This window comes from Herpailurus yagouaroundi, unplaced genomic scaffold (genome assembly GCF_014898765.1).
Source record: "Herpailurus yagouaroundi ecotype Mexico unplaced genomic scaffold, PumYag 67690, whole genome shotgun sequence".
In the NCBI taxonomy this organism is placed as follows: Eukaryota; Metazoa; Chordata; class Mammalia; order Carnivora; family Felidae; genus Herpailurus; species Herpailurus yagouaroundi.
This window is the reverse complement of record NW_024420490.1, coordinates 5007872-5028193: the sequence shown is the minus strand read 5'-3', so window position 1 is coordinate 5028193 and position 20322 is coordinate 5007872.

Here is a 20322-nt window from a genome sequence, read left to right as displayed (position 1 = left end):
TTGATAAGAACACCTGGGATGCTTTCTTTTTCTTTTTTTTTAAGTTTATTTATTTATTTATTTAGAGAGAGAGAGAGAATGAGCTGGGGAGGAGCAGAGAAGGAGACAAAGGATCCAAAGCAGGCTCTGTGCTGACAGCAAGAAGCCCGATGTGGGGCTTGAATCCACGAGCTATGAGATCATGACCTAAGCTGAAGTTGGACGTGTAACCGACTGAGCCACCCAGGTGCCCCTGCGATGCTTTCAAACATGCCAATTTCTAGGGTCTTTCCCTAGCACCGTACTAGCCACATGTGCCTACTTAGCACTTTAAATGTGGTTGGTCTAAATTGAGATGTGCCATAAGCATAAAATACACAGAGCAATTTAAGATTTGGTATGAAAAAAGAATATAAGACATTTTAATAATTTTTTACAGCTCACATGTTGAAATGACAATATTTTGACTATATAAGTAAAATACTCCTATTTTAAACAATAAAAATAATAAAAATATCATTAAAATTAATAAAATATATTTAAGTAAAGTAAGGTTTATTTCAAATATAATTAAGTAAAAGATATTATTAAAATTAAATACAGTATTGTTTAAATAGTATAAAATTTATTCTTAAAATTAATTTTACCTGTTTCTCTTTATTTTTTGTTTTCTCTTTTTATTATTCAAAATTTTTTTTTTATTTTAGAGAAAGAGAGTGAGCGTGAGAGGGAGAACGGCAAAGGGAGAGAGAGAGAATCTAAAGCAGGCTCGGAGTCTGACTCGGGGCTCAATCCCATGGCTGTGAGATCATGACCTAAGCCAAAATCAAGAGTCAGACACTCAACGGACTGAGCCACCCAGGCACTCCTCTCTTTATTTTTTAAAACATGATGACTAGAAAATGCAAAATCATATATGTAGCTGGCATAATATATCTATTGGATAGCACTGTCCTAGAGGTAAGAATTCAGAATGTCTACTAAAGTTGACATAATCTATAATTTTAACATCTGACCCAGGTGATACTTGGGTACATCACTATTTGGGCAACACTCTTTTAGGGAATCAAAACAGACCTCACAGCTTTAGGCAAACCTCCCAGCTTTAAGAACTCATAGGCATTAGATGGAAGAAGAAATTATCTTGGAATAGGATCAATCTGGGCAGGCCTCACTTTTTTCCACTTGGCTTTTAAGAACTCTGCTAGCGCCCTGGTCTTGACATGGAAATTACTATGCACAGTTCCTGAGAATGGAGGAAAGTCACACTGAAGGGGTTAGTAAAAGGAGCCCTTCTACCTTGTTCTATGGTTTTACTGCTCCTTGGCGCTGTGAGGAGCTCTTTTTGGGCCAGCGGGGCGTTGTCTTCGGGGCCATATCTGGTTAAAGCTAGGTGCCAAGGCAAGAAGCCCATCAGAGAGATTATGAAAATGCCGTCTCGTGTCTCTCAACTTTACTAGCTCTTGTCAGCCATGGCTCCGGGCTGGCCCCTGAGCAGGTGAGTTGGAGAAACGGAAGTCATGCAATACTAGAGCCCTCCCTCCCAGGTAAAGCAAAAGGGGGTCTGCGTCCACCCAGGGCACGCTCTTCCTCACTGCTGGATGACTGGGTAACCTGATTCGGCATGTGCCATCTTGCTTTCAGCTACACTAGGCTCCTGAGTTGTCACAGAGGGGTCTGAGGGGTAAGGCCACGTCTCCTCTCCCGCGGCCTTCCTCGTGCTGAGGCACAAGAGCACTCTGACGAGCCTCGACTTCACTCCACTTACGGGGACAGTGAGTAATCGGACCCCCCCACACCAAATAAAAAGACTGTAAGCCAAATAAAGAAATATCCAAATATTGGCAATTTGACACCAACAGAGGTCCCCACCAAGACTTTTTCTAGCATGTACTGTGGACAGAAAGAAAGCAATCTCAGATGGAAGGTTGGAGATATAAGAAGAGAAAATGAGCAAATTAAGTAGTAGAAAGGTGGGTAATCTAAAACGTCACTGAGCACAGAAGCAATCATGTCTTATAAGGTTCAAAAAAAGAACCATAACATCCAATAACAGTCGCGTGTAAATTAAGCACTAAAGTACACTAGATTAAGAAGCCAAAGTACACTAACGTTCTTGTGTTTTTAAACAAGGCAAAGATCTGAAGGTCAATATTGATGTGATTTTTGCATATCAAGATTCATACTAATGCAAGAGAAGTGGTATCAGAATAGGCTAACTGCTTTACAAAATAGGTCCAAAATCATAAAATGGCCAAAACACAATAGAAATGTACTTCTTGCTTATGTGACAATACTAGGCAGGCCAAAGCAGGTCCTTGGAGTGGTTCTTCCTCCACAGAGATCGGTTTTCCGGGCTGTCCGTTCTTTTCCATTGGTTCATATCACACTGGCCTAATTCAAATAGTTTCAAAGAGTTCTTGATAATGGTAAGATGAGTTCTTGCTCTTAGTTCTCCTTTATTTAGCAGTGTTTTGACTGTTCATGCTTCTCTGATCACCAACAAATACTTTAACTTGTAGGGTTCCACAAACACACCTTTTCGGATTTTCATTGGAACTCCATCAGCCTGTATATCAACATCTGTACAAGAGTGAGTTTGCTGCTCCGTAAACATGGTATTGCTCCTCAATGATTTGCACTTCCCTCGCTTATTTACGACGCAGAATTTTTACTTTCTCGTTAAAGATATATTTTTTGTCATGTCTATTTTCTGATGTGTTACACTTTCAGGAACTACAATTTTATTTTTATAATTTCCATTGATTGCTATTGTATATAAATACAATTGTTTTTGGGGCGCCTGGGTGGCTCAGTCGGTTGAGCGTCCGACTTCGGCTCAGGTCATGATTTCGTGGTTTGTGGGTTCGAGCCCCACGTCGGGCTCTGTGCTGACGGCTCAGAGCCTGGAGCCTGCTTCAGGTTCTGTGTCTCCCTCACTCTCTGCCCCTCTCCCATTCCTACTCTGTCTCTCTCTGTCTCTCAAAAATAAATAAACATTAAAAAAATTAAAAAAAATACAATTGCTTTCTGTAGGTTGTTTTTTTTAATACAACAAACCTGCCAAATTCTCTTATTAATTCTAGATTTTTTGGAGTTTTCTGTGTAAACCATAACATAATTCTCCATAGTAGCTAACCAATAGATAATTCTAAAATGGAAAACTTAAGAAATAAAAATAATAACATTCTATACAAGTATATATAAAGAATTATCAGAGGAAACATGTAAAAAGATTTGAAAGGAGTTGCCTTTGAGAAGCAGGAAACACGATTGGGAGGAAAGGACACGTGACTATAGTCTTTCAGTTTAAGACCAATTATGCTATTGTGTTTGTCAAAACAATGTACTTATACAAAAATTTAAATTAACAAGCAAATGCTAAGGGTGCCTATGTGGCTCAGTTGGTTAAGCGTCCAGCTCTTGATTGGCTCAGGTGATGATCTCCCAGTTGGTGGGATCGAGCCCTGCATCGGGCTCTGTGCTGATAGCACAGAGCCTGCTCAGGATTCTCTCTCTCTCTCTCTCTCTCTCTCTCTCTCTCCCTCCCCCACGCGGGGGCGCACGCGCGCGCTCAGGAATAAATAAACATTTAAAAGAAAAAGTACATTCTATGTTAGCTATCTTGACAGGATTTTGGATTACCCAGGTGTGTATGCATTTGTTAAAACTCAGTGAATGTATACTTTGAAATGTATATATTTCAATGTATATACATTTTACATCAAAAGAAAAAATTGGTAAATACTGAATTTGAATTAACAACATGCATGCTGACGTCTGTAATTTACCTTGAAATCCTTCCAAAAATAAGATGGATCAATGAATGGGTAGAAGGATGGATAAATACGTGATAAAACAAGTAGGGTCAAACGTTGATGGTAGACTCCAGGAGGTAAATGAACAGGGCTTCGCTGCAAAATTCTGTCAGTTTTGCTATGTACTTGAAAAGTTTTGTAATGAAATATTGCAACAATTTTTTTTAATCCGGCACTAAAAATAAATTTAAGAAAGAACATTCTGTCTAGCGTAGTGGCTAGGTGAACTTTGATCTGAAAGTGCCACTCGCTTTCCAGAAGCATTCTGTAGCCATTTGACCCACAGATGACTGGTCAAATCAAGGAGGGCAGTGACACAAGACGAGTGAGGGCAGGCTGCTATTTTTTGTTGGCCTTCTTACCAGTTTCCCTACGGGGAATATGTGTGGTTCAGTGTTGAATATTTCATCTCTCTTAACAAGCTTTGTCCTCTGGTTATGAATATCCTTCTTGTCACATGTTCATCTATCTCTTAGCTCCAGCTGAATTGTAAACTCATCCAAGCTATAGTTTGTAAACTCCAGGGTCACATATCCAGTGGTTCATCAATATCAATTTTGCTCGAATATACCACAGAGGAAAAGTAGCTCTCTGGAATGATGGATCTAGGAAAAGTGTAAGCTGGTTGGTCTGGGGAATAGAATCATACAATTTTCATTACAATGACTCTTAGGGCTTGGGTCCAATCTGGTCGTTCTGTAGATGAAGAAACTGAGGGCAAGAGAGATTACACGACATCTCCAGAGTGATTTAGCTAGTTAATGTGGTTATCTTTGGGTATTTTCTTGTTTGGGCCCATTTCAAGCTATGAAGTAAGCTCATGAGATGTGAACGCACATTTATGTGAATAAACATCCACCCTTTTCCCAAAGAGGCACTTGATTTGAAAGGAACTATGGGACGTGAGGCACTATGGAGACCCGAGGCAGCCCGTTTGCGGGGTGAAGCAGGAGCAAAAGAGCATAGGTGATGGAATGCTCCCCCATACTCAATTTACAACCTCAATGAACAGTATCTGTGATGAAAGTGTTGATGCACGCCACATTGCAGACGAACCTCGAGCACAGTATGCAAAGAAGCCAGGCACCCAAAGGTCACATACAGTCTGATTCGATTTCTATGAAATGTCCGCAGTAGGCAAATCCATGGAGACAGAAAGCAGACTGGAGGTTGCCAGGGGCTAGGGAGAAGGTGAATGGGGGTGACTGCTTACTGGATACGGGGTTTTATTTTGAGGGAATGAAAATGTTCTGGAACTAGATAGAGGTGGTGATTATATTACATTGTGAATGTACTAAATGCCACTGAGTTGTTCACTTTACAATGGTTAATTTTATGTCATGTAAATTTCACCTCAATATGACAAGAGATCTCTAGCAGGAGGGAAAAAGCAAATGTGGCAAAATGTTAACAATCGATGGATCTAGGTGCAGGCCATCAGGAGTTCCTTGTACTATTCTAGCAACTTTTCTGTTAGGTTTAAGATTTTTCAAAGTAAGAGGTTGATAACAATAAAGTATCTTTGGGAAGCTAAGAAATAATTTCATGAGATTGCTAAATTGAGGCCAACAGCAGCGATCTGAAATTAGCTATTGTTTGATCACTGGCCTGTGAAAATAGTAACAACTATTTCCTCGTTGGCCAGTAAGGTTCCCAGCAGTGAAAATTACTTTCTAGGAGAGTCACAAGCCAACAGTGTTTAACGTGGGAGCCTATTAAGATTCAAATTTCTGAACATCAGTGCCCAAGAAAAGTTTATTGGGTTCCTCTGAACAGGTGCTATTAACTGAAAGACATGAGCTTTTGGAACTAGGTGTGTGTATTCTGGCTTTGTCACCGTCAGATGAGGCTGACACATCTACTGATAGCTAAAAGCAAGAGTGCAAGCTGGTCGAGAGTGTCATTAGGAGAAACATTAGGGGCACAGGTGACCGTCCTGACCCTTGCAGAGTGTTCTGAGACTCAAGCAGTAATGAAGAAAAGTTGTAATCTCACAACGTCACCCCATCCTGTAACTTCATAATGATGAGAGAGGAGGGCTCGTCTGCCTCCATTTCACGGCAGGTCGGATGGAGTTAATGCCTCCCTGGTTCCTTACGGGTCCATGACCTAACTCTAAATCCCCCACCCAACCATCTCTGAGATCTGAGACCACAAATCGACCTGTCTACACAGGTGAGAGCCTACTTGTTCCTCTCAGATGCACCAAACGAAGTACACAAAGATTCATAAGGTTGGACAGTAATACGAATATACTTAACACTACTGAAACATGTACTTAAACAATAGTTAAGATGGTAAACTTAATGTTGTGTACTTTTTAGCAGGATACTAAAAGACACCTAAGACCTAAGTTTTATTTTTCATGCAAAAGGCCTTAGAATTACTTCCCTTTTGTCTAAAATGGAGGTACACTGCCAATCTTTAAATCCTGACACAGACTCCCGATGAAATACGATCTGCTCCCATGGAGGAAAAAAAAAAACTAGAAAAACACTCAGGCCTCTGCACATTCTTTGTTGAGCAAGAAAAATGGACAGAAGAACAGATTAATGGCAGGACATTAAAAATAGACAAGAACTATTGATTCGAAGGTGTTACCTCAAGAGATAAGTACCAATAAATATCGGAGAGCAGTGGTCACCATATTTCAGATGATGATGTGAACTAATGTATGTTCCTTAGGGTTTACTCATGCTTTTGAGATGCAATTTATCGGCTATCTAGACACAGCTTTGGGACCGAACAAATCATTAAAGGGAAGGAAAAGGTTCAGTTCATAAATATAACTTTTATAGGGGGACAAATACAAGAATGCTCTGCTTAAATAACTGAGTTCTTTTTTTTTTTTTTTTTTTGCAAACTTTTGCATTTTCCGAGAATTTTTATCAAGCACACAAGAACAAATTCATGGCCAATCAACAAGGCCTAATAAGATCTTTAATATTTGTTTCTTATAAGATCATTGTTGAGAGTACAGAGCTGTGCTGATTCACTCGGTAGCTGCTATAAACACAGGGCTCTTGAGCACATGAAATGAGGCTAGTCTGAATTGAGATGTGCCATAAGTATAATATAATCATTGGATTTCAAAGATTTAATATGAAAAAGAGAACATACAATATTCCATTAATAATTTTTGTATTGATTACATGTCAAAATGACCATGTTTTGGATACATTGGGTTAAATAAATATACTGTTGAATTAAGTTTCAATTTCACCTTTCCATTCACTCTTTTAGTGTGGCTGTTCCATTTCACTTTTAGTGTGGCTACTAAAAAACTTAAAATTACATTATGTGTTTAACATCATATTTCTAGTGGACATTGCTATAAAGACTATTTGCATTTTTTATCCCATTCTCTCTAAAAAATTGTTTTTAATGTGTTTTTATTTTTTAGAGAGACAGACTGTGAGTGGGGGAAGGACAGAGAGAGAGGGAGACACAGAATCCGAAGCGGGCTCCAGGCTCTGAGCTGCCAGCACAGAGCCTGACACGGGGCTCGAACTCACTGACCACAAGATCATGACCTGAGCTCAGGTCGGCGCTTAACCATCTGTTTCACCCAAGCACCACCCCCCCACCCCAGGCCGTTCTCTCCTTAAATGGGTCTGTGTGTTGCATGTAAACCTATACATGTGTAAATAATATATTCTGATCATCAAAGTAATGTATGTTCTCTTTTAAAAAGTGGAATATGGGGGTATCTGTGTGGCTCAGTCAGTTGAGCATCCAACTCTTGATTTCAGCTCAGGTCATGATCCCAGGGTCGTGGGATCGAGCCCCACATCGGGCTCCGTGCTGGGCATGGAGCCTGCTTGAGATTCTCTCTCTCTCTCCTTCTGCCCTTCTTCTTTGCTCATTTTCACTCTCTCTCTTTCTCTCTCTAAAACAAAAAATTAAAAAGTGGAATATGTAACAACCACTAAGAGAGGAATACCCAGAGATAAACATTCTTCCCTCTATAATTACAATGTCTGTTTAAGCATGACTTTTATGGCCACAACCACAATTTATATTAAACATTCCACCGGTAAATGAGTTTATACAAAGTAGTGTCAGCACTGGAGCTGGTTAAGATAGGCCACTAGAAATTGCTTTTGGTCCTCAGAAATTGTTTCCCAATGGAATTCTCCTCCATTTAGATTAATTTGGTTGGAGTAAGAAATGCAAAAGTGTAATTCATTGTACTTGGCCTTACACATCTCGGAGATGGCTTGGAAATGACTGTATCAGTTACATAATGAAAAGTGATCTCTGGCTAAAAATTGCCAAGGATCAGAGAAAAATTACACTGACTGTCAGCATATCCACAGGACGGAGTTGAAGAAGCAAGGATCTTAAATAACATTTGACTTGGTAAAATGTTGGCCGGGATTTTTTTTTTTTTTTTGAATGCGGGAAGTATGATTTTTTTTTTAAATTTTTTTTTCAACGTTTTTTTTTATTTATTTTTGGGACAGAGAGAGACAGAGCATGAACGGGGGAGGGGCAGAGAGAGAGGGAGACACAGAATCGGAAACAGGCTCCAGGCTCCGAGCCATCAGCCCAGAGCCCGACGCGGGGCTCGAACCCACGGACCGTGAGATCGTGACCTGAGCTACGTCGGACGCTTAACCGACTGCGCCACCCAGGCGCCCCTATGATTTTTAAAAATTAATTATTGTCTAGCTAGAAGTTGGTTAGAATGGAACTTTTCCACTTCAGTTTCAGCTAAGGTCAACAGTGCAGTCGTCAGGTATGAACGTGAGCGGGAGGCAAAACCCGCTACGGGCAGAAACTACAGGAGAAGTGTTCGGGTTCTGTTTCTGCGGCTCTGGGACCCTCAACCAGAACAAGGTTATCGGAAGAGGTCAGGGTGTGGAGGGGGAGGGGATTGGTGAAAAAGAACAACTCTTGCTGTGCGTGGGGGGGTGAAAGACTCACACCCTCCTTCACTTTTAACCTGGTTCGTGAGAGACTTCTGGAGGGCCGCTTGGGAGCTTTGGAATTGTTTTCCTGTGGACATAGGGAGAAATGGGGCCTACATCACACGTAAGAAAGCTGACGTGGAGCGCTGGGGCCCGGGGCACCCAGAGCACCAGAGAAGGGCTGGCCTACTGGGTATGGAGGGGCTAGTATGTTGGACGAGCTTGAAATCCAGACTCTGCCAGGTCAAGGGATACAGGAGCGTCTCTCTGGGATCTGATGAGGACCTTGTAGCTCATCCTGGGTCCTGTCCATTGGGACCCCCTACAGGGAAGAGAGCAATTTTGCAGCTCTTTCATGGGAAGGATTTAAAGAAATCCCTTCGGCTGTTGCAGAGGCTGACTGTTGCCTTTTAGCCAAATGATTTGTAAAATCTTGGTCCAAAATCATTTACGTGCACAATATAACCACTACATTGAGCAAGACTGACTCTTGTAATCTCCTCAGGCCCCAGATCCAGTCAGTCTGGCCGAGTCCCCCTGTGTGTTTCTATCTGCCTGATCTTTCCTGCTCCTGTTCTCTTTCTAGGCTTCCCCCATCGGGCACCTCAGAGCCTCCTGCACGTCTGGCCCTGGAATGGTTTCCCGGATAATCCCTACTTGTCACTTTGTTCCTCCCACCGCGCCACCACCCTGCTTCCGTGCCACCCAACACATCCAACATATCACTGCCAGGCTCGTTTTCCTCACTGCACACCTCCGATCACGTGGCGTTCCTACTTTGAAACCTTAAGTGCGATGGCTTGTAATGACACGTTACCTGGAAAGCAGGGGCATGGTGTGGCAAAGGATTCGACTGTGGGGGACTTAAAACCATACATACACCTTCCCTAAGACATTCTGCACCTGTCCTCCTCTCTGTGTCTCCCTCCAGCCCTGAAGAATTGTTACCGATAAGAGTATGTTACCTATGTGGTTAGTGGACAGGCATAATCAACCAAGGCTGTATCAGTTAAAGGTAGCAGTGGTTTTCTCACACGCATCACAATCTGCTAGGAGTGCTCTGCTTGAACAGCCTCCTGTGTGACTCTTCAGGGACCCAGACTCCTGCCACGCTGTGGCTCTGCCCTCATTTGTGAGGTGGATATAGTGATACTGTTTTTGTAAAGGCTGTTGGAATGGTTGATAGGTGAATGCATGCTTGGTACACAGGAGCTCTTCTAGATTTCCTTCCCCTTCCCCTTGTTAGGGGTTCCCTGGTAGGTCAAGTCAACTCTATTGATAACCTGTCAACTCGCCATGCTGCGCCAGTTCTGGGCATTTTGAAATGTGAAGTTAATCGTTAGAATCGTTTCACCTTGCCATTTATTTCTCTCCTCTTACTTCTAGCCTGTTCTCGATCCCCCTTCCTGGAGGCTCTTACTAACAGTCATCACAGTTGGAAAAGCTCTGATGTCTTTACTATCTCACCTATCCAATATTTCGTCTTCCTCTGCACTCCTGCTATAACCCCCCAAAGGGTGAGATATGTTAAAAAAAAAAAAAAAGAAACTAAGGTATTAATTCTTCTCTAAGTGGTACCTGTACCATGATGCATGATTTCTATAGAGAGATGCTCTCAAGACTCAATAGAAGGAAAAGTCTTTATTGGAGGGGTTTCAGGAATGAAAATAGATGACAAGGGAGATATTTGGGAAGGTGGATAGCTGCGGGCTTAGGGGCTTAACGCAACACTATCCATGTGGGTAGATGACAGCTCTACCTCTCATTCTATTCCTCTTCTTTCCTTCCTTTTACCCTGTGCAGAGAAGTTGGTATAAGTAGACCTTTTCTCATAATAAAATCACTGTCTTAAATATTGGACTTAAGAATATTTCAGAATAAATGCACAAATTTTTTTATAGAGGTAAGGATTTTAGACAGCATTTCTCCCAGGTATGCTTAGGTGGGTATCATTCATTCATTCATTCATTCATTCATTCATTCATGTATGTGTCCAGTGCTGACTTGTTGTAGAAGTTTGAAAAGATAGCCACAAATTCTTTGACTCTGCTCCCATAAACTGGTAGGGTCTAATTCTCCCCTTCTACCATCTTGATTCTGGGCTGGCCTTACTTGGAAGCCATACAGAAGTGGTGTTATGACTTCCAAGTCCTTGTCAGAAGAAACCTTGAAGCCTCTCCCTAGTTCTCTCTGAATACATGCTCTGTAGACTCTTCCTGTTGGGACCCAGCCACCACGCTGTGAGAAGCCCAGGCCACATGGAAAGGCCAGATGTAGGTAGTTCGTGGAGCCCCAGTTGCACTCCCAGCTGACAGCCAGGATCACCTGCCCGACTTGTGAACGAGCCATGGTGGATGTCTAGCCCTGTTGAGGGACACCCAGACATCTGGACACAGTCGTGTGAGAGACCTCAGTGAGAACCATTCTGCGGATTCCCTGAATTTCTGACCCACAAAGTGATGAGCAAAAAGAAAAAGGATGTGTTAAGCCCCTAAATTTGCAAGTAATTTGTTACACAGCAATTGATAGCTGGATTATTTGTCATGTTCACTTTTCTTTTATAATCCTGCCTTCTAAAAAGTCTCAGAAGTTTTGTTTCTAGCAAAAGCTAAAAGGCTCCTGGCCCCAGAAGATGTTAATACCCTTTCAAAACTTTCTTCCTCAAGAAAAAGAGGCAGGTTCCAGTTGATTTCCAAAAACACAGTTCTTGATTTCAAGTTGTTACCTTCCTTCCAATATCTCAAAGTAGTGACCATGAACTCACTCAATACCTTCTTGTTTTCTCAGCAGTGGCACTTTGGGGGTAGGAAAGGAACACTTAACTTCAACTGAATAAAATAGTGTTTCAATGTCCTAAAAAACATGTTTCAAGAGAAGCTAATCAGTTTTTCACTGAGCGACCCACCTAAGGTGTTACTTTTTTCTTTTTTTGACACATTTTGAACATAACTGACCTGTGATGAAGCAGAGTGTATCTTGCCAGAAGAGCAATTTTTCTTAATAATTTTCTAGACTGATGGGGCCTAGAACTTGTATATATATCAAACAAGGAAAAAAATGGGAGAAAACATAGCATCTTTTGAAGTTCCAATATTTACAACTCGCTGCTGAAGTTCCTACCAAAAATATTCTTTATTTTACATTTTTTCAAAGCAAGTGACCCAAAACAAAGGATATTGACAAAATAGAGTTCAATGAAAGAAAAGAACAGAACGTGAAACTACGCAGCAGAAATTTTCATGCAAGAGAATCAAACAATCATACCCACAGAAATAATATAGCCACGATGCAGCCCATTTACATGTGAGAATTTACAAATATGGGAACTAGATGCTACCCTAATTAAATATGTGACTCCTCATGTTGTTTCTAGTACAAAGACATAGATGCAGCAATGTGATTTCATTAATGAAACCATAAGTGTATTAATGTAATCAATATGTATTTCTTGTCAGATATTATGCTAGAGACCAGCACAAATTCTGTCCTCAAGGAACCTAACAGTCTATGGGGTGCCTGGCTGGCTCAATTGTTAGAACGTGCGACTCTTGATCTCAGGGTCATGAGTTTGAGCCATGTTGGGTGTAGAGATCATTTAAAGAAAGAAAGAAAGAAAGAAAGAAAGAAAGAAAGAAAGAAAGAAAGAAAGAAAGAAAGAAAGAAACGTATAGTCTGGGGGGATGGGGAACAGCAAGTAAAAAAAAATTAACTGAGTTTAATATGTATAAAATCTTTATGACATTGCCAGACACATAGTATCATGTACCTGTTAAATAAGTAAATAAATATCCATTCATTTGTTTATTCAACTGATATTTATCTATCTATTTTGGAATTGACATTATGAGGTTTATTGCAAGAGGTTTCTCAATGAAATCATGGAGGTGAATGCTTAAATTTTTTTACTTTTAATATTTTCTCCGTATCGCTGGTTGAAGCAAATAATTTATGATGTGTTTTTTAAAATTATACTTGATCAATACATATTTATTGATCACCTTCTACATGGCAGGTATAGTGCAAGATTCTGGGGATAGAGTGGTAAGCAGAGTTCATATTCAGAGAAGAGGACAGATATGGAACAAGCAGCAAGCAGAGACATTCTGGGAGTATTCCTGAAATGCCCAGAAAGCAAGAGAAGGCTTCTGGCTCCAGGTGACCAAAGGCCAGGCCAGGCCAGGCCAGGCCCAGGCTAGATGCAATCAGCAGCATTTACCCCAAGCCACAATGAAAATCTAATGTATAAAGTTAAACTTGGGGGGCGCCTGGGTGGCTCAGTTGGTTGAGAGTCCAACTTTGGCTCAGGTCATGATCTCGTGGTTCGTGGGTTCAAGCCCTGTGTTGGGCCCTGTGCTGACGGCTCAGAGTCCGGAGCCTGCTTCAGATTCTGGGTCTCCCTTGTTCTCTGCCCCTCCCCCGCTTGCTCTCTGTCTCTCTCTCTGTCTCTCCCTCTCTCTCTCTCTCTCGAAAATAAACATTAAAAAGAAAGAAAGGAAGAAAGAAAGAAAGAAAGAAAGTTAAACTTGGGAGAGCTCAAAGACCAGCAAGGCAATCAAGATCTGCCCCCAAATTCCACACTGGATCAGAGGGAAAGCTCAAGGGCAGAGACAAGCACTGGACTTCGTGCATTGGCCGTCACATGAGAGCAAGAGGACAGCGGAGTTGGGATGGAAGACTAGACACAGTGCTTGAGGCTCTGGTACTTGGTTTAAGCAGTGGGGTCTGCCATCCATAGCACAAACAGGTCTGCACCAAGACATGCTGGAGCTCCAGGAAGACCAAGAATTTGGTGTACCTCAAATGATACACCTCCAATATTAATGCAACAATTATTTAGTCAGGGAGCAGAGCTGGCACCAAGATAATGTTTTCATTTCCATTGTCTACTGGGCTGGAATGGGACCAAAGTATATTCTGATGGTTATAGAAGTAGTCACACACGCAGATCTGAGTTAAGTGGTACCATATTTCTGATTTCCATTAGGAATGGTATTGTCCTTATAGATTGGTGCTCAGAGCACTTATCCAGTTGGCTTACCTTTTTACTTGGCTCTGAGCACAAAGGACCCCAGAATACAGGTGTCTGCTGATTGCCCTGGTGTGACAGGCCGAGGGCCATTGTGTGTGTGTGTGTGTGTGTGTGTGTGTGTGTGTGTGTGTGCATATGCATAAAAATGTATCTGTGGGGACACCTGGGAGGCTCAGTTGGTTGAGCATCTGACTGTTGATTTCAGCTCAGGTCATGATCCCAAGGTTGTGGGTTTGAGCCCCACATCAGGCTCTGTGCTCAGTGTGGAACCTGCTTAGGATTCTCTCTCTCTCTCTCTCTCTCTCTCTCCACCTGCCCCTCTCCCCTGCTCCTGTGCACTCTCTCTCTCTAAAAAAAAAGTGTGTGTGTACGTGTGTGTGTGTCCCTCCTCTTGTACAAGGTGGATTCTCCCAGGTATGGAAATACAGCAGAACGATTGGTCTTATGAGGATCATCTAAGTTTTACCACTTAAGAGTTTAGAACTCTAGGGGTGCCTGGGTGGCTCAGTCATCCACTGGGTGGTTAAGTTTCTGACTCTTGATTTCGGCTCAGGTCATGATCTCACAGTTCTGTGAGTTTGAGCCCTGCATCAGGCTCTGCGCTGCCTGGTTCCACTCTGCCAGCACAGAGCCTGCTTGGGATTTTCTCTCTCCCTCTCTCTCTCTCCCCTATCCTGCTTGCAGAGCCTGGATTTAGGAGTCTGCAAACATGATAAAGTCATGTCTCTGTTCCTTAATGGTGGTGAGATCCTAGGCAGGTAACTTAACTCCGTGAAACGGTAGTTTCCTGGTCTGTAGAACGGGGATGGTGATATTTAGCTCATAAAATGGTTGTGAAGATAAAAATAGCACATTGAAAGCACTTAATGTGATTCCTGGGTTATAGTAGGCCCTGAGTAAGTGGAAGCTATTAGTGTTAGAATTAAAAGTACTGAGCAAGGGCTATGCACAGCCAGACATCACCAGAACTACAGTTTATGCTCGTTTTACATTATGGGCAAAGTCTATAAATAGAGAGTTAAAATATTGAGCAGGCTGTAGACTTAACTAAACCGGCCCACTTATAATGGTCCATCGCTTGCTACTTTACCAGGTGCTCAAGAGCTAGTCAATTCTCTTCCGGACAGAGGGCCTTTCCTCATCTTAAAATGGGCACAACGACTTTGTGGACCCAAGCTGATCTGGCTTAAAAACCCAAGCATTTCTTATTTCTACATAAATTAATAATTCAAAACAAATTTTCTAAATAACAAACTTCCATTTCGTTGAAAACAAGAGTTCACTAATGGATGCCTCTAAATTTAGCAACCACTGCAGATGTATTATCGGTGGGTTTTTGTTGTCTCCCTCATAATGCACACTGATGGCCAGGCACTGAGAGCACTGGATGGTGTCAGATGCAACTAGGCACTGATCCAGGACCACCTTCTTCCCGGGCTATAGATTCTAACACTGAGATAGTGGACTTTTAATCCATTAATTAGCAATGAAAAATAAGAGTGCTATATTCTGACATCACTAGTTTCAAACAGCCTAATGAGACATAGTAGGATGCCTTCCAAAATCGATGAGCTCAATCGTTGATGGGAGTAACCGAAGAAAATGTTCAGCACAGCTGAGATAACCCAACTGTTCTTTCCCGAGCTACTCATGAATTCTGAAACTGAAGTTCATTCGGAGTTTTTTGTTTTGTTTTGTTTTGTTCCTTTGATTTGGAGTGGGAAATGCTTCTAACTCTCTCAAAGCAGAAAGTAATTTTTTTTTTTTTTTTTTTTAGTTCCCACTGCCTGACAACATCAGGTTCCACTCAGGCTTGTCCATTGAAGTGTTTTGGTTAATTGTTAGATTAATTACCAGGCTTCCATTTCTACACTTGGCAGTCCTTTACAAATGTGTTGCCTTTTCCTCCTTCCCTTCCCTCCTCCACCAAATACTACTCCAACATGGCAATTCAGAGAAATCTCGCGAACATCTCTGTCCCGCTGTCACCCATCTGCAGGGCAAAACCATTTAAAATGAGGGAGTTTGGCCTGTGCCCGAATGTTAGCTGGTGGGTTGCAGCTGGCTTGGAAGGCAGGCCAGGCACATGCTTGCTGAAGGCAGGGAGGCAAGAGGGAGCCGGAGAGAACCCAAAACGGTTTAAATGCAAAATGATGAGGTTCAGAACTTGAAGTGTTAGGATCAGGACAGCAGCAAGTCCAAGTAAAACTCCTTGCTCCCGCGTCTTCCAGCAGGCACCACGGTGTGAGTCCACAGCCGAGAGGAGCAGAGTATATGAGCGCGGGCTGAGAGGCGCCACTTATATGCTTAATGGGTAGACAGAGCAATGGGCACTGCGCCCCTCTCCGGGCCGGCCTGTGGCAAGATGGTGGATGTGGCTCCCTTTCTTTTTACTGTAACTACTGAAATCATATTCTGTGGTCTGGGCCAGCTATATCATTTGCCAGGCCTAGGGCAAGATACAAACGCAGGGCCCTTGTTCAAAAAGCAGAAAAAAAGGATTGTCTAGGTCCTGAGATATAAAATGTGTCCTCTGCTCGCTAGTGCGCACTCTGTCTCTGTCTCCCTCTCTGCCTCTCTCTCAGTATTTAGTCTCTATCTGAGGTCACGCTAAACTCCCATAGGCACCCGGAGATGAGGTGTATGTGCTCCACTGGCTGCCGGGTTCCCCCTCCCATGAGCCACGGGAACAACGTGCGGTGTCCCAGCCCCAGCCGGAAAGTCAATACCCCTTCCCACAGCCTGTGACAGGCCCTCGAGGGACTGCAACTTCCATACCTGGATCAGGGGCGGGCTAGAGGCTCACCCCTACCAAATTGTTTGCTGAACCCATGGTGCTGCCAGCCCAGGGTTGGGTTGGCTCCTGCCATGCCCCCACCTGAGCCCCCATGTGGGGCACGTGTCCAACCCTGGCCCCTACCCCAACATTCCGGCACCTGTGCCATGTAGAACGTGGGCCTCCCTCCCTCCCCCGGTCCCTTACCCTACTCTACCCATACATTCCACCTCTTCCCCACAATGCTACCTCTACCGGCGTAGAGGGTGGCCGTGGTCAAAGGGCGAGGGGGGGGGGCGGGCAGAAGGGCTGGGGCTCCAGTGGGTGGAGGAGAAGGGTGGTCAAGGACCCACTGGGGGAGGTGGGATGAGGCAGGAAGTAGACTTAAAGCGTGGACTTCACTTACAAAACACAAATTCAAAGATAAAATGATTAAGAATGTCAGTGTGCCAACAGTAGAACATTAAGTCACAGTCAGGGCCCTTCTGAGCACAGGGCCTGGTATGGTGGCACTAATCAGACACCTATGGAGCCCCGTGGGCTGTAGTCTCCAAACGTGTCCCCAAAGGAAGTCCTCCAGCAGTGACACTAATCAAATTCTTTTAAATCCCCTGGCGAGTCAGCTAGCAGCCAGTGCTGAAATTCAGAGCTGAAAATACTGGGTCTCAGCATAGCGCCATTTTCCTCATACTTATTTATATGTTTCATCCGCTTTTGACTTTCTACATAAGTGGGTTTCTTGCTTGCTTAATGGAGAATCCATTCCCAGCAGGTATGGACTTTATCTTTCACAGCAGAATTTTAAAAGTCTGCGCATCCCAAATTCATACTTTGGGTCCAAAACTTCACGTGGCAAGAGTGAAGGGAAGAAATCATCCATTAACAAACCTCTCAAATGTTTTGAGTACTCTTCATGCAGAATCTTCTAGACCATAATTAACCCTCTTCATAGGCCTTTGAAATGGGGAGCTTTGGGTTTTGATCGCATTTTGACAACCCCAAACCTCCAGCACATCTGCTGATTTCCAAGCCCAGTGTTCCAAGGCAGGGGCGGCGCTAGGACCCTGGTAGCTGCTGCTTTTATTTCTGTCCACCCCTGTGTCAAGTGTCTATAGATCTCCCCCATACCATACTCAGTCTCGGGGCAGAGCCCCTCACACTTCCTCAAACGCCACCATTCTCTCAGTCATCATCTAAGGCATTTTAAACGTATTGATCGGATCCTGTGATAAGTAAATTATGGAATAAAATACACCCCATGTTGTTTCCCGATTGCCTGGCCCTTCTCTCTGCATTTGAGAGCCCATTGTTCTAGCTTTCAAAGACAATGAACTTGACAGAAAGAGAACCTGTGTCATTTGAAATATGACATCACTTTGCACAGAGCGCATTTGGAATACTGTTAAGACAAAATACATTCATTTCCTGCCTGGTAAAAATCATTTGAATTTAGCAATGTTATACATATTTTCTGGGAATTTGTTTAATTAACATCAATGTGGTCATGAAATGCTTGATACTGTTTTGTGAAATTACCGTGGAAGTTGTTTCCCTAAAATGCTCTCCTGGTATAGGGTGCCCTCCTTCACCTACGTATCCACTCATAATTTATGAACCAGAAAGGGTCATAAAGCTTCTGGGAGCTATTCCCTCATATGATGTTTCTCTGTCATTGTGTGGGCCACTCAGGTGCGGCCACCTAACTTTTCTGAACCTCAGTGTCCTCATCTGTAAACCAAAGCTAAGACGCATCCCACGGTTATTTTCAAGGTCTAAGTAAACAAGGCAGTTAAAGCACACTGCAGACTCTAAAACCCAGTTCGATGTAAAGGATTCTCCTTGCCCAAGGTCACACAGGGTGCTTACATCGAACTAGATCAGATAGGAAGAGCATGTTTACCGAGATCCCGAGCCACGAAGAGGGACAGTTCCTCATCACCCACTGCTCAAGCTATGCGTCTGTTTATCCATTGTCTGTCCATCCATTCATCCATCGTCCAGCCAGCCATTCGTTTATCCGTCTGACACACAAATACTTACTGCACGTTCCTGCTCTCGTGGACCTTATGAAGTAAGCATATCAATCTTAGAGAGAGATAAATGAAGATATAATATGGAGATATGAAGGAAAATAAGTGGGGGTGGAGGAATATAGTGGGGTGCATGTGCAATTTTAAATAGGAGAGCAGGGAAGGCCTCAGTGAATAGGTAATATCTGGTCAATGACCTGAAGGAGGCGAGGGAGTCAGCCACGCATGTGTCTGTGGGAAGAATGTTCCATGCAGACAAATAGCGTGGCCAAAAGCTGAGAGTGTACTACGTGGGATGGAAGAATAGCTGCCTAAGGGGCCTAAGAGAACAACTCTGCAGGTCTGCCTATGAGACCAGAAATCTCCAATATTTACCCACATTGCTTATTCTGGGTGCCCAGGAAAACAGAGCCTGAGGCAAGGCTTAAATGCGAATACTTTCATGGGAGGGATAACCCAGGGCAGCTGAAGTGAGGACAGAGAAGAGTGAGATTCAAACATAAGATGATACCTTGTGGCACCGGCCTCCCAACAAACTATGCGAGAGACACAGTGGACTCTCTCATGCACCCCTTTGGCCCCATGGCTAAATGGAAGAACTGTGTCTCATTACAGTCCATCAGAGGGGACGCGGATGGGGAAGTCATCTGCCGGCTCTTGGCCCCTTTCCACCTTGCCATTGGTCAAAGTTTGCCCCACAGGCATTAACCTCCCTGTGTTTCTATGTATAAAATCATAAAATCAGTGCATTTTATGATATGTAATAAAGAGCATTTGGGGTGCCTGAGTGGCTCAGTCAGTTAAGCGTCCGACTTCAGCTCAGGTCACGATCTCATGGTTAGTGAGTTCGAGCCCCACGCAGGGCTCTGTGCTGACAGCTCAGAGCCCGGAGCGTGCTTCGGATCCTGTGTCTCCCTCTCTTTCTGCCCGTCCCCAGCTCATGCTCTGTCTCTTTCTCTCTCTCTCTCTCAAAAAAATAATAAACATTAAAAATAAATAAATAAATAGCATTTACTACAAACAAACAGAAACAAAAATAGAGTTTGTGTCTTCAGTCTGGGTCCCCAAATGAAGATGATGTACAGCAGAGCGAGTGAGGAATAAACTTTTGTTGATCTAAGCCACCGAGATTTTGGAGTCAGGTTTGGTTTTTTTTTTTAATGTTTATTTATTTATTTTGAGAGGGAGGTGCGGAGACGGTACGAAAGAGAGAATCCTGACCAGGCTCCACACTCAGCACAGAGCCCCACATGGGGCTAGATCCCACGGCTGCAAGATCATGACCAATATCAAGAGTTGGATGCTTAATCGACTGAGCCGCCCAGGTGCCCCTGGAGTCTGTTTTTATTGCAGTATAACCTAGCCCATCTTGACTGATGCAGGGATTCACTACCCCTGCATCAATGTACCCCATTAGCACATTCAAGGTACAATTAATGTACCCCATTAGCACATTCAAGGATATGAGAAGTTTTCCAGTAAAGAAATCTGTTCAACATGATTAAATCCAGTATTTCTCAAACTATTTTGACTCTTGAGTCTTCTTTTCACAGTACACCTGAATATTATGGGAATGTTTCAACAAAACACAATCTGTATTATCTTATTCAGGGAGACTGGGAAGCACACTATTTTCCAGAATAATTAAAATAGTCCTAGCTTTGAACAATTTTGGGTATGAATGATGTCACATTGAATTTATGCCCAAATGATAGACTCCCAGCACATCACTACCCCCCCACCCCAAATCCCTCTAGTATCCCTGGGACTTCACAGG